At 42.4% G+C, this 12,355-nt stretch overlaps 1 protein-coding gene across 1 annotated transcript in view; it reads left to right on the top strand.

Annotated features, from left to right (window-relative positions):
• The window catches only part of PMFBP1 (polyamine modulated factor 1 binding protein 1), a 191,846-nt gene that overhangs the window by 98,534 nt on the left and 80,957 nt on the right, over positions 1 to 12,355 (top strand). The gene's annotated exons all lie outside the window — the stretch shown is intronic.

The following is a 12,355-nucleotide window of genomic DNA, read 5'->3' as shown; positions in this document are numbered from 1 at the left end:
GTGTGATCAGGGAAACCCTCTCTGATTATGCAGCACTTAAGCAGAGACACCTGACTGGTTTTCATTTCTATGGCATTTCCAAAGAGAATTTATAATAGTGAGTTAACCAGATATCCACCTCCCCCCCACACACATACACACAAAAGAGCTATATTTGGTAAAAGCTCTTCAATTTCAGTTACTCATTGTTCTTATGGTTGGTATTGTCACTGCTTGAGTATTCATCTATGCATTCTCTACCGCTTTTAGCCTACATGATGTCGTTATTTCTATTCACATTAACGATTGTTATTTCCTGACATAGACTGAACTTTCCATCCAAAGAAATTCATCTGCTTAAATTGATGATCATTCACCTATGAGGACTAGGCATTGTTTTCATTTTCTATTTGAGGAAACTGAGGCACAGAGACCTGAGAGCACACGAGATTTTTCTGGCGACACCACACAGAAACTTCAGCCCCCTAGCAAAGTGTACTCTGTTCCATAAGACCTGAGTCACCACACTGACATATCCTTAAGCACATTGTAGAAGTTCTTTTTTTCTTCAGCTCCTTTTACTAATAACTGGCCCCTAGGGTGATAAAACCACCCCTTGCCACCCTCCCTACTTGGAGAGGGATTTACCTAGCAAAGGATCCTTGGCAGACATTTTTCTCTCTTCTTTGATTTCTAGCCCCTCCAGCAGATGGTAGTAGATATCTCAGGATTTGGGGCACTGAGAGGAGTTGGCTACTGAATCATTTTAGTGAGAGTGGCCATGAGGCTAACCTAATGTATCCTTTGTCTTGTGAACTCCTGGATAACATTGCCCTTGCTCTAGTCGGAAACAGTTCACCTCTTTGACACTCTGTTTTGTTTTGTGTCACCCATTGGAAGACTCAGTAGCCATGGAAGTGAAATTGACCCTGGTTTCGTGATCCTTAAATCAGAGATGGTGGAAAAATGGATTCTTTTTCATCCCTGTCCGAACATGTCAGCTCTTTCATTTCAATTAGCAAAGTTTAAAAACAATATTAAGCCAGGAGTAATTAAAGCAGAAAGGATTCCTTGCTCACCTCCAATCCTCCTCCTAATTGAGGATCTGCAGTGTCCCCCAGCAGGGCTGTGAAGTTTGGGTTCTTAGGAATTCTGGTGGCTGGGGCTTTGATGTAGCTCTCTTTTTAAACAAGTGACAGTTCAGGAAGCTTAAGCTTCCAGGAAGGATTTATTTAACTTTTTAAAGTCTAAAAATTAGCTGCACAAATCAGATTTGTCTATGCCCAACACCAACTTGTTCACTTCAAACCCTTGCTTTTTTCTCTCTGTAAGTGGCTTTCAAAGCTCCTCCTCCCCTCCTACTAGGGAAGGCCAACCCCTCCTCCTCTATGAAACAAGTATTTGTTCTGGTTAAGATGTTAGAATCTCCACCAAGAAGCAAAGCAACCCCCTACCTGCAACTTCTTAAGTTTCATTGCATCAGTCAGGGTCCTGGCAGGAAACAGAATCCACTCCCAATGGTACAGATGAAGAGAATTTAAGCTAGGGGCTACTGAGAGAGGAAGGTACAGGATTAAGAGAACAGGCAAGGAAAGGTGAGGTGCCCAGGGACTAGCAATCGCAGGAAATTGTTATTACCCCTGGAATGGAAGGAACAAGAGACAGACATAGTGTTACCAGAGCAGTGAGAAGTGGGAGAGTGGCCCAACAGAAACTGTCGTCATGGAACGATGTGACATTCCCAGAGAGTCTGAAGCAGGGAAGAAATGTCCTCCTGCCTCCCTTCATGTGCTTCCGTGGCCAACCCAGATAGGGCAGTTAACTGTCACTGCTTACGTATGGGTCTCGTTTCCCCACTTTGTGCATAGTCAACCTGAAAGCCAGCATTGTGTCTTCTATTTGTTCTGTATCTCATGGGTCTTAACCTAATACTGAGCACATAGGTGCTCAATAAATGCTCTTGTTAGATTATTTGAATATAATTAAATCGTTATAGTATAAAAATATAATTAAAAAAAGATTTCACTAGATATTATTATCATATCATATGTGTAATATATAGTGAAATCTCTTCTTCCTTTTGGGGGGATTATATATGTTTTTTATTATTGAGTTATGTTTGATAGATAACATTGTGTAAGTTTAATATATAATGTATCAATTTGATACATTTATATATTGCAATATGATTACCACTTTAGCGTGAGTTAACACCTCCATTGTGTCCCATATTTTTGCATGTGGTGAGAATATTTAAGATCTAGGGGTGCCTGGGTGGCTCAGTCGTTAATCGTCTGCCTTCGGCTTAGGTCATGATCCCAGGGTCCTGGGATCGAGTCCCACATCGGGTTCCCTGCTCCGCAGAGAGCCTGCTTCTCCCTCTCCCACTCCCCCTGCTTGTGTTCCTGCTCTATCTCTGTCAAATAAATAAATAAAATCTTAAAAAAAAAAAAGATCTAGTTTCTTAGCGACTTTGAAGTATGTAATAGTTAACTATAATTTTTTCTTCAATTATATTTTTACACTATAATAATCATTATACTCAAATAAACTAACAAAAACATTATATTGAGCACTTTTATTGTACTTTGCTTTATTGAGCTTCACAGATATTGCATTTTTTACAAACTGAAGGTTTGTGGCAACCCTGTATCAAGCACATCTCTCAGTGTCATTTTTTCAACAGCATTTGCTCATTTCATGTTTCTGTGTCACATTGTGGTAATTCTCACAATATTTCACATCTTTTCATTATTATTGTATTATTGTTTTTGTGTGTTTTTTCTGTTTTGTTTTGTTTTATTTTGTTTTGTTTTTAGAGATGGAGAGATGGGGGCAGGGAGTGGCAGGGGGAGTGGGAGAGAGACTCTTCAGCAGGCTCCACTCCCAGTACGGAGCCCAACATGGGGCTCCATCTCACAATCCAGAGATCATGACTTGAGCCAAAATCAAGAGTTGGATGCTTAACCAACTAAGCCACCCATGTGCCCTTGTTTTTTATTACTGTTATGGTGATCTATGATCATTGATCTTTGAAGTTACTATTGCAATTATTTTATTATGTACATTCTTTTTTTTAGACATAATGCTATTGCACACTTAACAGACTACAGTATGGTGGAAGCATAACTTTTATATGCACTGGAAAACCAAGAAAACGCACTCAACTCAATTTACTATGGTATTAGCTTTATTGTGGGTCTGGAACTGAACCTGCAATATCTCTGATTGTACGCTTGTGATATGATAATAATAAATATAGAGTGATAACCCTGCAAATATGTGTGGGACATCGTTGTAAATCAATGAGTGGATCTCAACCAGAAATAGAGTGAACCCTCTGTTAAAGAAAAGGAAAGAGGGTGCCTGGGTGGCTCAGTCGTTAAGCATCTGCCTTCGGCTCAGGTCATGATCCCAGGATCCTGGGATCGAACCCTGTATCGGGATCCCGGCTCGGCGGGAAGCCTGCTTCTCCCTTTCCCTCTCCCTTGTGTTCCCTCTCTCGCTGTGTCTCTCTCTGTCAAATAAATAAATAAAATCTTAAAAAAAAGAGAGAGAGAAAGAAAGAAAAGGAAAGGAGAGGAAAGAAACACCGCAGCCACTGAGAAATGACACTTAATGGGCATGTTTGTCCAGGTACAATATGCACATATCTTTCTGGACACAAGCACTGTTGGAGAGGTATTTGCATGGTCTGCTTTAAGAGGTTAAGTGAGGAGGAGTGCCTGGGTGGTGCAGTGGATTAAGCTAAGTGTCTGATTCTTGGTTTTGGCTCAGGTCATGATCTCAGGGTCATGGGATAAAGCCCTCATCTGGCTCCACACTCATCACAGAGTCTGCTTAAGGCTCTCTCTCCCTCTCCCTCTGCCCCTCTCCACCCTCCACCCTCTCTCTCTCTAAAATAAATAAATATTAAAAAAAAAAAAAAGGTTAAGTGGTAAGAGGAGAGAAATGCCATTTCCAGGAAGAAAGCTAACCAGGACTGAGTGCCCAGGCCCAGCTGTCTATGGGATCTATTTAAGAGCAGAGGTGTGTGGGAGAAAGGGACACTGGGTGAAACATGGAACTAGGATTCTAGCAAATGGTCTGTGGCTCAAAAAGGATTTTGTCACTATTTATCCTTAAGGTTTTGCAGAGTCTGGATTCCTGGGTTGTAAGCATTGCTCTCTCACTCTGGGAGAGGAACATGTCACTGTGCCACGGCTGACTCGCCACGTGGTCCAACTGGCAGGTCCCTTTACTGCTTCTGACTCATCTGGCACCAAGGTTTGGAGGGTATATTTCCTTGTATTTAAGTAAATGCTAAGACATGTCGACACAGGCTGGCAAAAAAAAAAAAAAAAACTGGATCCCTTCTGCATCAATGACAAAAAGCCACAAATAACATAGAACAATTAAGTTTGATTATCTTTATAAGCAGCGTGCACTTTTATCCACAACACATTTTAGATCATGGGCTTGATTTTCCCTTTGCCCCAGATCATTTCATAGCCATCTTTTTCTGCCAATAGTTGGCAAGCCTGCCAAAAATGCAAACTAACTTAAACTTACCTTTGGGCAAACATAGTTAGAATGGAAATTGTATATTCAATTCAATAACCTTTTGGGGAAAAAAGATTAAATGAATGTCCGAATGGATTAGCAAAGGAGAGTCAAGTCTAAAAGGTCTCCTCTATCATTTAAAAAAATCTTGGTTGACCCTGCTGCCCCTTCAGTTTAGCATGTGATTTTTTTTCTCCTTCTTTTGGCTGCCAACATTCTCAAGTAGGTGGCTATGTCTTCCTGCCTCCTTTTCCCGACCACACATTCCTTATTTAGTCCCCAAAAAGCTGACTGCGTGGCACTTGTGATGGTTAATTTTATGTGTCAACTTGACTGGGCCATGGGCTGTTTGGACATTTGGTCAAACATTCTGGCCATGTCTGTAAGGGTGTTTCTGGATGAGATTAAGATTTGAATCGGTAGACTAAGCATAGCAGATCACTCTCCCCAATGTAGGTGGGCCTCAACCAATCAACTGAAGACCTAAATAGAACAAAAAGACTAAGCAAGAGGGAACTTCTCTTGCCTGAGCTGGGACATTGGTCTTTTCCAGTCTTCAGACTCAGACTGAAATATCTGCTCTGCTTGGGTCTCTAGCAGGATAGCTTTTGAATTGGAAAGAACGCCATCAGCTCTCCTGATTCTCAGGTCTTTGGACTTGAACTTACATATCAGCTCCTCTGGGTCTGCAGCTTGCCACCTGCAGGTATTGGTATTTCTTAGCCTCCATAATTGTGTGAGCCAATTCCTTATAATAGATCATATGTATATGATATATGCATAATATTGTAATAAATCATATCTATAAAATATGTATTTATATACATACACGTATAAAATTGGTTGTTTCCCTAAAGAACCCTGACTAATACAGCACCATTGAAACTGTGCTCTCAAATATCATCAATGGTCTTCTAGTAAGGTTCTATGGGCTGATCTCTACCTTTCTCTTTGTTGATGCTGACACTCACCACTCTGCCCACCTCTCAGGGCTTCCTCCTTCCTCTCCCCATTGCTTGGTTCTCAGTCCTGCTCTCACAACCTTTGCCAATTGTCACCACTGCAGCTCCCATTTCTCTACTAAATCCTAACTCTGAGTTTCCTCTACCTCAGCCCAGTATCTCTTGCCACCTATTAGCCACTGCTCTTCATTGTTTCCATCTCACTTAAAATTCAGTGTGTCTATCTTCTTTCTCCCAAAATCATCTCTTCTTGTGCCTGAAAACCTGTGTCTGCTTCCCCTACCCCAGGATCCAGTTAATCACCAAGTCCTGTTGGTTTTTCCTTTCATTTCCAGACACCCCCTTCTTTTCAGTCCTTCTGTTCTGTCCTAGCCGCACCCTCATTCCCACAATAGCCTTCTCGTTGGCCCCCTGCCTTCAGCCTCTCTTCTCCTGCACCTGCACACCACTGCGAGATTAATAGTAGCAGACATTATTTCATTATGTCTGTCCCCTCCTCAATCACCTCCAATGACTCAAGGCAAATCCCAGACTTCTTTGCTGAGCCCCTAAGCCTCTCCACCATCTGATCCACCATTCCATGCTGACTATCAGGACAAAATAGTACCCTAGGTAATTGGAGCCATACTGCATAAGACTGCCTTCCTGACACACCTTATATTCCTTCCAACCCCTGAAAACTGTAGAGGTGCCAAGAACTTGTATTTTCCCACTTAAAATCCCCTTCCTACGTACATTTTTTTAAAATTTTGATATCACATATATTCTGGGTGAAAACTGATTCACATGAAGTTTACTATAAAACTTTTAAGGAGCGGGCGCCTGGGTGACTCAGTTGGTTAAGCAACTGCCTTCGGCTCAGGTCATGATCCTGGAGTCCCGGGATCGAGTCCCACATCGGGCTCCCTGCTCAGCAGGGAGGCTGCTTCTCCCTCTGACCCTCCTCCCTCTCATGCTCTCTGTCTCTCATTCTCTCTCTCACAAATAAATAAAATCTTAAAAAAAAAAAAAAAAACTTTTAAGGAGCTAAACATTTCTTAGCCAGCTTTGTGGTTGTTCCTATTATTTATAATCATCATCGCAATATCGAGCTAGCTGAGAGCAGTACTTTGGGAGGTAGTGGGGTCTCTCAAATCAGACTCCCTGGGTTTGAATCCTAGTTCTACCACATATAGACTGTGTGGACTTGGGCAAACCCTTAACCTCTTGGGGCCTCAGTTTCATCATCTGCAAGATGGAAATGACAATAGTCACACCCAAAGCACTATCATAAGGCTTAACAGAAAGTGGTTAGACCAGCATAAGTGTTCATTATATAGGCTCTCTGAGTTTCAGTCATTATTGCATTGCTACTAATGGTGAGCTGCCAATGCAGCATTGGAATTACCCTATGGAGCTGCCCTTCTAGAGTATCCATAACACAGCTACAAGTTAGTGGGCATCCTGGTGCTCTCCTAGCCTTGGCTCACCTCCAAAAGTTATAAATAGATGTAGGTCATAGAGGCCGCCTACCTGGAGGCACTTCTGGTTCTGCCTATTTGCCAGCTACTCTAAAAGGATTATTACATACATTGTCTCATTCCAACCTTTCAACAACCCATAAAATGAAACTGAGGCTCTGAGAAACTAAGTAATAGCCAGAATTTGAGTTCAAATCTAGCTTTGTTTTTTCTCTTGTGCCTCCAAGTTTGTCCCATCTCTGCCATACCCTCCACTCACTCTCACTTACTTCCTCAGAACTCCGCTCCATCTTCCAATAGCAAGCAGTTATCTAGTGAGGACATTCATTCATTTTTAGGTGATTGGAACTGAGGCAAAGCAAAGCAGTGAGATTTCTTTTCTGGCTCCCTGGTTGTTGTCACTACAGCTTCCAGCTTCATAAGCAGTCACCCTAGAGCAGCGGAAAAGGAAGAGACTCAGGCCCTCAGAGCACCTGATGCTTCTAAAGTTCACCTGCTTATGTTATGCCATGGGACATCAAGGATGATAGGCAGGGCTGAGCTGTGATGGCTCCTGCCTATCTTGAGCCAAGGAGGTTCAGAGAAAATAGACCATAAAGACATCACTGGACTTAAATGTTATGTTACAAGTCTGAGGACAGTCTTCCTGGTTGTACAAATGTTCTCACTGAAGTCACCACCATGGCCAAATGGTGGATATGAATTCTGCACCTAGGAATTGTACTTACCTTTCTTGCAACTCAAATGCATGATGATCCCAACATTAGCTAGTGGGAAAGGTTTATAATCACTCCACACAATGTCACCAGGGTATGCAATGCAGTCTGTGGAAGCCTGTTTTTTACGTGCCTTCAGTGGTTCTATTGCCATTACCAATTCAGTCGGGACAAGATCAACGAAACTGAGGTAACAAACCCTGAAATCTACTAGTTTAACACAACAAAAGCTTTCTTCTTGTTCATGCAAAGTCTGAACATTGGGGGTCCTCCATGCATGTACCTCAGGGACCCTGGTCCCTCTATTTGGGGACATTACCATCTCAACAGGAGGTCCCTAGAGTGAACATGGCAGGGAACAAGAGAGCACAGAGGAGGCACATTACCTCAGCCTGGAAGTGACATACATGATTTCCACACATACTTCCATGGCTAGAAATACTCACGTGGCCCTACCTAACTGCAGAGGGCAGAGGAATGTCATCTTCGTCAAGGAGGAGGAAGAGGAGAACCAGATGTGCAAGCACACTAGTAATCTCTGCCATCGTGTTTACATTAAGAAACCACCAGAAACATAAAATCAGAGCTCCTCAAACTTGTCATGATGAAAGTACTCTTTTTTATTAATTATTTTTATCTATAAAAATAATATGTCTTCATAGTAAAAATAATTCAAAATGTACAGGAAGATATCAGGTGAAAAGGGGAATTCTCCTGTCTTATTCCTACCCCCTCCTTCCAGGTCCTTCCCAGAAGTTTCCTGTTATATATAGCTTCCTGCTATTGTTTTTTACTCAATTATGGCTCAGGTAGCTTTTCATATCAAAGCACATAGAGCTACCAGCTTTTTAATTGCCTAGTATAAATGCCTCAGTCAACCCTGGTTAATGACCATTTAGGTTGCTTTCCATTTCAGACTATCATAAACCATGCTATCTCTGCATAGTTCATTAGATGTAGTATATGCTAAGATAAATTTCTACATGGTGGAACACAGAGTCAAAGGGTATAGGCATTTTATAACTTGAAATCTACTGCCTAATTACATTTTCAAAAGGCAATAGGTATCAATTTTTACTTACACAAAAAATGATCAGCTGCTATTTAAATATTGATGACAGCAAGGAATTTTTGTGAATTTTGATAGGCATGACAATGATATTTTTTAAGTTCTTATCCGTTAGGGATAACTACAGAAATGTTTGTAGGAGAAATAATACAATGACTTAGATTTGCTTTAAAAAAAACTCAAGCAAAAAAGTAGATGTGGGATGGATGAAGCAAAAATGGTAAACTATTGATCATTGTGGAAGTGGATGATTCATTATACTCCTCTCTCAACCTTTGTATGTATTTGATATTTTCCATAATAAAAAGTTAATTCCTGGGGCGCCTGGGTGGCTCAGTTGGTAAGCATATGCCTTTGGCTCAGGTCATGATCCAGGGGTCCTGCTTTGGGCTCCCTGCTCAGCTGAGAGCCTGCTTCTCCCTCTCCCTCTGCCGCTCCCCCTGCTTGTGCTCTCTCTCTCTCAAATGAATTTTTAAAAAAATTTTAAAGTTAATTATTTATGTTTATCCTAAGAGGAGATGTTTGAGGCTTATTACAGCACAATATCAACTTCCTGATTAAATTCAGAGGAGCCCTGGGTGAGAGCAAGTTTCATGTCGTTAGCCAAGAGGAGTTGGAGAGGGATGGGGATTTGGGATGAGGGAAAAAATAGAGTTCCAGAAGAAAGAGAAGGATGACCTTGCAGAAGGGGAAGGAGAGAGATTGCCAGTCTTATCCATCATCTCCTCCCTCCAAGTGAAGCACACAGAAACTCTGGCTTTGGAGGGTGGAATTGCGCCTGGACATGTAAGACTATGCACAGCATGGGGGGTAGATGACAGGGAGTAAGGAGTGAAGCAGAGTGGGCAAGGAGAAGGAGAGAGGGAAGGTTTCCAACTGAGCGTGCAGCAGCATCTCCCTCAATGAAGCCATTTAGCATACCAGAGAAGCACCTGAACTTTATATTCAGAATTCCAGGTTCAGATCCCTTCCCAGGCCAAGCAGGTGTGCTTATCTTCCCAGCAGTCCACCCAAAACTGTTTGGAGATCAACCGGGACCAAGCTGATACTTAGATGATTCCCCTAGTGTCATTAAATTCTAGATTCACAAGTTGTGACCATGGATGTATGATTTTTGTCTGTGTGTAAATCTATGTGCCCAGCAGAAAAAATAATTTATATATGTGAGAGAATTCTGTTTTTTAAGTAAGAATATGAGCACTTAGCAGAATGAACCCAAGTATGGTTGGTGATTATATCTCCTATGGCAGATTTATTACAGAAAGGACTAAATCCGAGGACTGTCTTCTCTTAGGATCTGAAATGCTGATCCATAAGAGTTCTATGAAAGAGATACTATAAACAAAAGGGCTTACACATACATTTTCAGAACTTCATGAAAAGAGGCTACTCTGCAGCCAGGTGACCACAGATGTGTGCTCATCATATGTGCTATACTCTGCATTTCCAGCATTGATCCCAGCCCTGTGCTTGTGTCATATCCTTTTGTGTGTGTAGTAAGAGCCTGCAAAGTGGCCAAGACAAGAATGTGTTGGGTTCAACCTACCCACAGCAATCCAGGATGCCCACAGGGGTTTGTTTTCAACCTTGACATCCACTGCAACTGGGCACACACTTGCAGTTACTGTAGGAGATGCAACAGAGCTGGGGTGGAGGAGGGGGGGGCATTTCTTGATGGGAAACTGATTATCTTTTCCAAAGGAAGTCATCCATTCAATGCTGATCCGTGGCAGGAGATCCACTCAACATGTGGCCAAACAATTCTTTTAGTGACATTCTGCCTCTGTTATACCACAGTCTGCACTTCAATGGTACAAGAAGTAGGAAATGTCACTCATTTCTAAAGAGTCAGATCACTTTTAAAAATTAGGGAAAAGAGTATTTAAAAGCTAATCTCCTGTTTGTCACCTCCCCCCATGAAGCTTCCACTTCTCTGTCTTTCACCTAAGGTTTAAGCCCTGGTCCTGGGCCAGAAAGGCAAATTTCCAGCCCATAAACACTGACAATGACATCTAGAGGGTCCTGGCCCATGTGCCAGTCAAAGTAGTATGTACTCTAATTTGCCCTCCAATCTGGCAGCCACTAGCCACTGTGGCTCCTTAAATTCAAATTAAAATTAAGCCAAATCTTGGGACACCTGGGTGGCTCAGTCTCTTACGCGTCTGCCTTTGGGTCAGGTGATGATCCCAGGGTCCTGGGATTGAGTCCCACATCGGGCTCCTTGCTCAGTGGGGAGCCTGCTTCTCCCTCCCTCTGCCTAACGCTCCCCCTGCTTGTGTGCTCTCTTTCTCTCTCTGATAAATGAATAAAATCTTTTTAAAAAATTAAGCAAAATTTTAAAATTCAGCTCTCCAGTTACACCAGTCACATTTCAAGTGCCTAATAGTCCCCTGTGCCTAGGGCTACCCCGCTGGACAGTGTAGATCTAGAACATTTCCATTATCACAGAAAGTACTACAGGGCAGTGTGATGCCATCATTTAAACTGATATGAGGTCTTTGAAAGACCCCAAAATCCATTTGAAGGCAAGTGATGGAAAATGGTAGATCAGGCTATAGCCAGGGAGCAGAGCTGTGTATCTATATCCTCTCCTCTGTTCTTTTATTCCTGTCAAATTTTATCAGGCCCATACGTACATCATCTCATAATAGAAGTGTCCTGAGGGCACATAGAGTTTAGAGAAGCAAAAACTACTTCCAGCTTGGGAAAAGGAGTGGCTCTCAAAGGAAGAGGGATATAGTGGTGGAAGAAAGACTATCCCAAGCAGGCGGAAGGGCCCGAGCAGAGGCACAGAGGCAAAGAGGTTCTTCCTTGGAGGACAGTGCTCCTCCTCTCTCCCAGCCTCCAGCCTGAGGCTCTCACCCCTGCCAGCTGGCTGATTACCTCAGTGCACCCTGCCAAGTAGTGGGGGATAAATGTCTAGACCAATTGTCCTCAGTGTTGATTAAGGGTCAGTCACAGAGAAGAGAATTCACTTTAGCAAGTTAAAGTGGGATATCAAATGACTTACAAAATTATGAGAAAAGCTGAAGAGACAGATGCTAGGTGGAGCTTTCTGGAGTGACTCCAAGCAGAAGTCCACCAAGGAAACTGCTGCTTGGTTTGTCACCAGGAAGCTGCCATGATCAGGAAGCAGTACAATCAGGAAGCAACCATGGTTGAAAATCCCAACACAGCCATGAAGGTGCTGTCAGAGAAACAATGGCCCCAGGAAACATGGGCTCTGCCCCATGTCACCTTCCACAATTCATGCACTTTTATCTAACTGGCAAAACTTCAATCACATCCAGAAGCCTAGGTGCAAAAGAACCTAGTGGATAAAAGAGTATGGAAAAGGACAGTTGCTAGAATAACACAGCATAACAGGAAGGAATGTTAGAAGTGGGAATCTGTTCCTCCACCAACCTGCCATACCCACGTAACCGCCCCCCCGCATTATGGGAGATTAAACTCCAGGATAGTTACAGCAATTTTCAAAGGTCAAAACCTGAGACCTATGGGAAGACTGCTAAAAGCAGAAAGCAGGAAACAACACTCCTACTAACACATTAACAAGAAAGAAAAATCTGGAAAATATTTTAAGGCTCCTGGGTATTCTTTAGAAATCAAGAGTTTCAGAACTATGCA

The sequence above is a fragment of the Callorhinus ursinus genome, unplaced genomic scaffold (assembly GCF_003265705.2).
Source record: "Callorhinus ursinus isolate GAN/ISIS: 27379988/994484 unplaced genomic scaffold, GSC_fseal_2.0 scaffold37, whole genome shotgun sequence".
Classification (NCBI taxonomy): Eukaryota; Metazoa; Chordata; class Mammalia; order Carnivora; family Otariidae; genus Callorhinus; species Callorhinus ursinus.
Note: the sequence above shows the minus strand (reverse complement) of the source record. Positions and strands in the feature narration are given on the sequence as shown.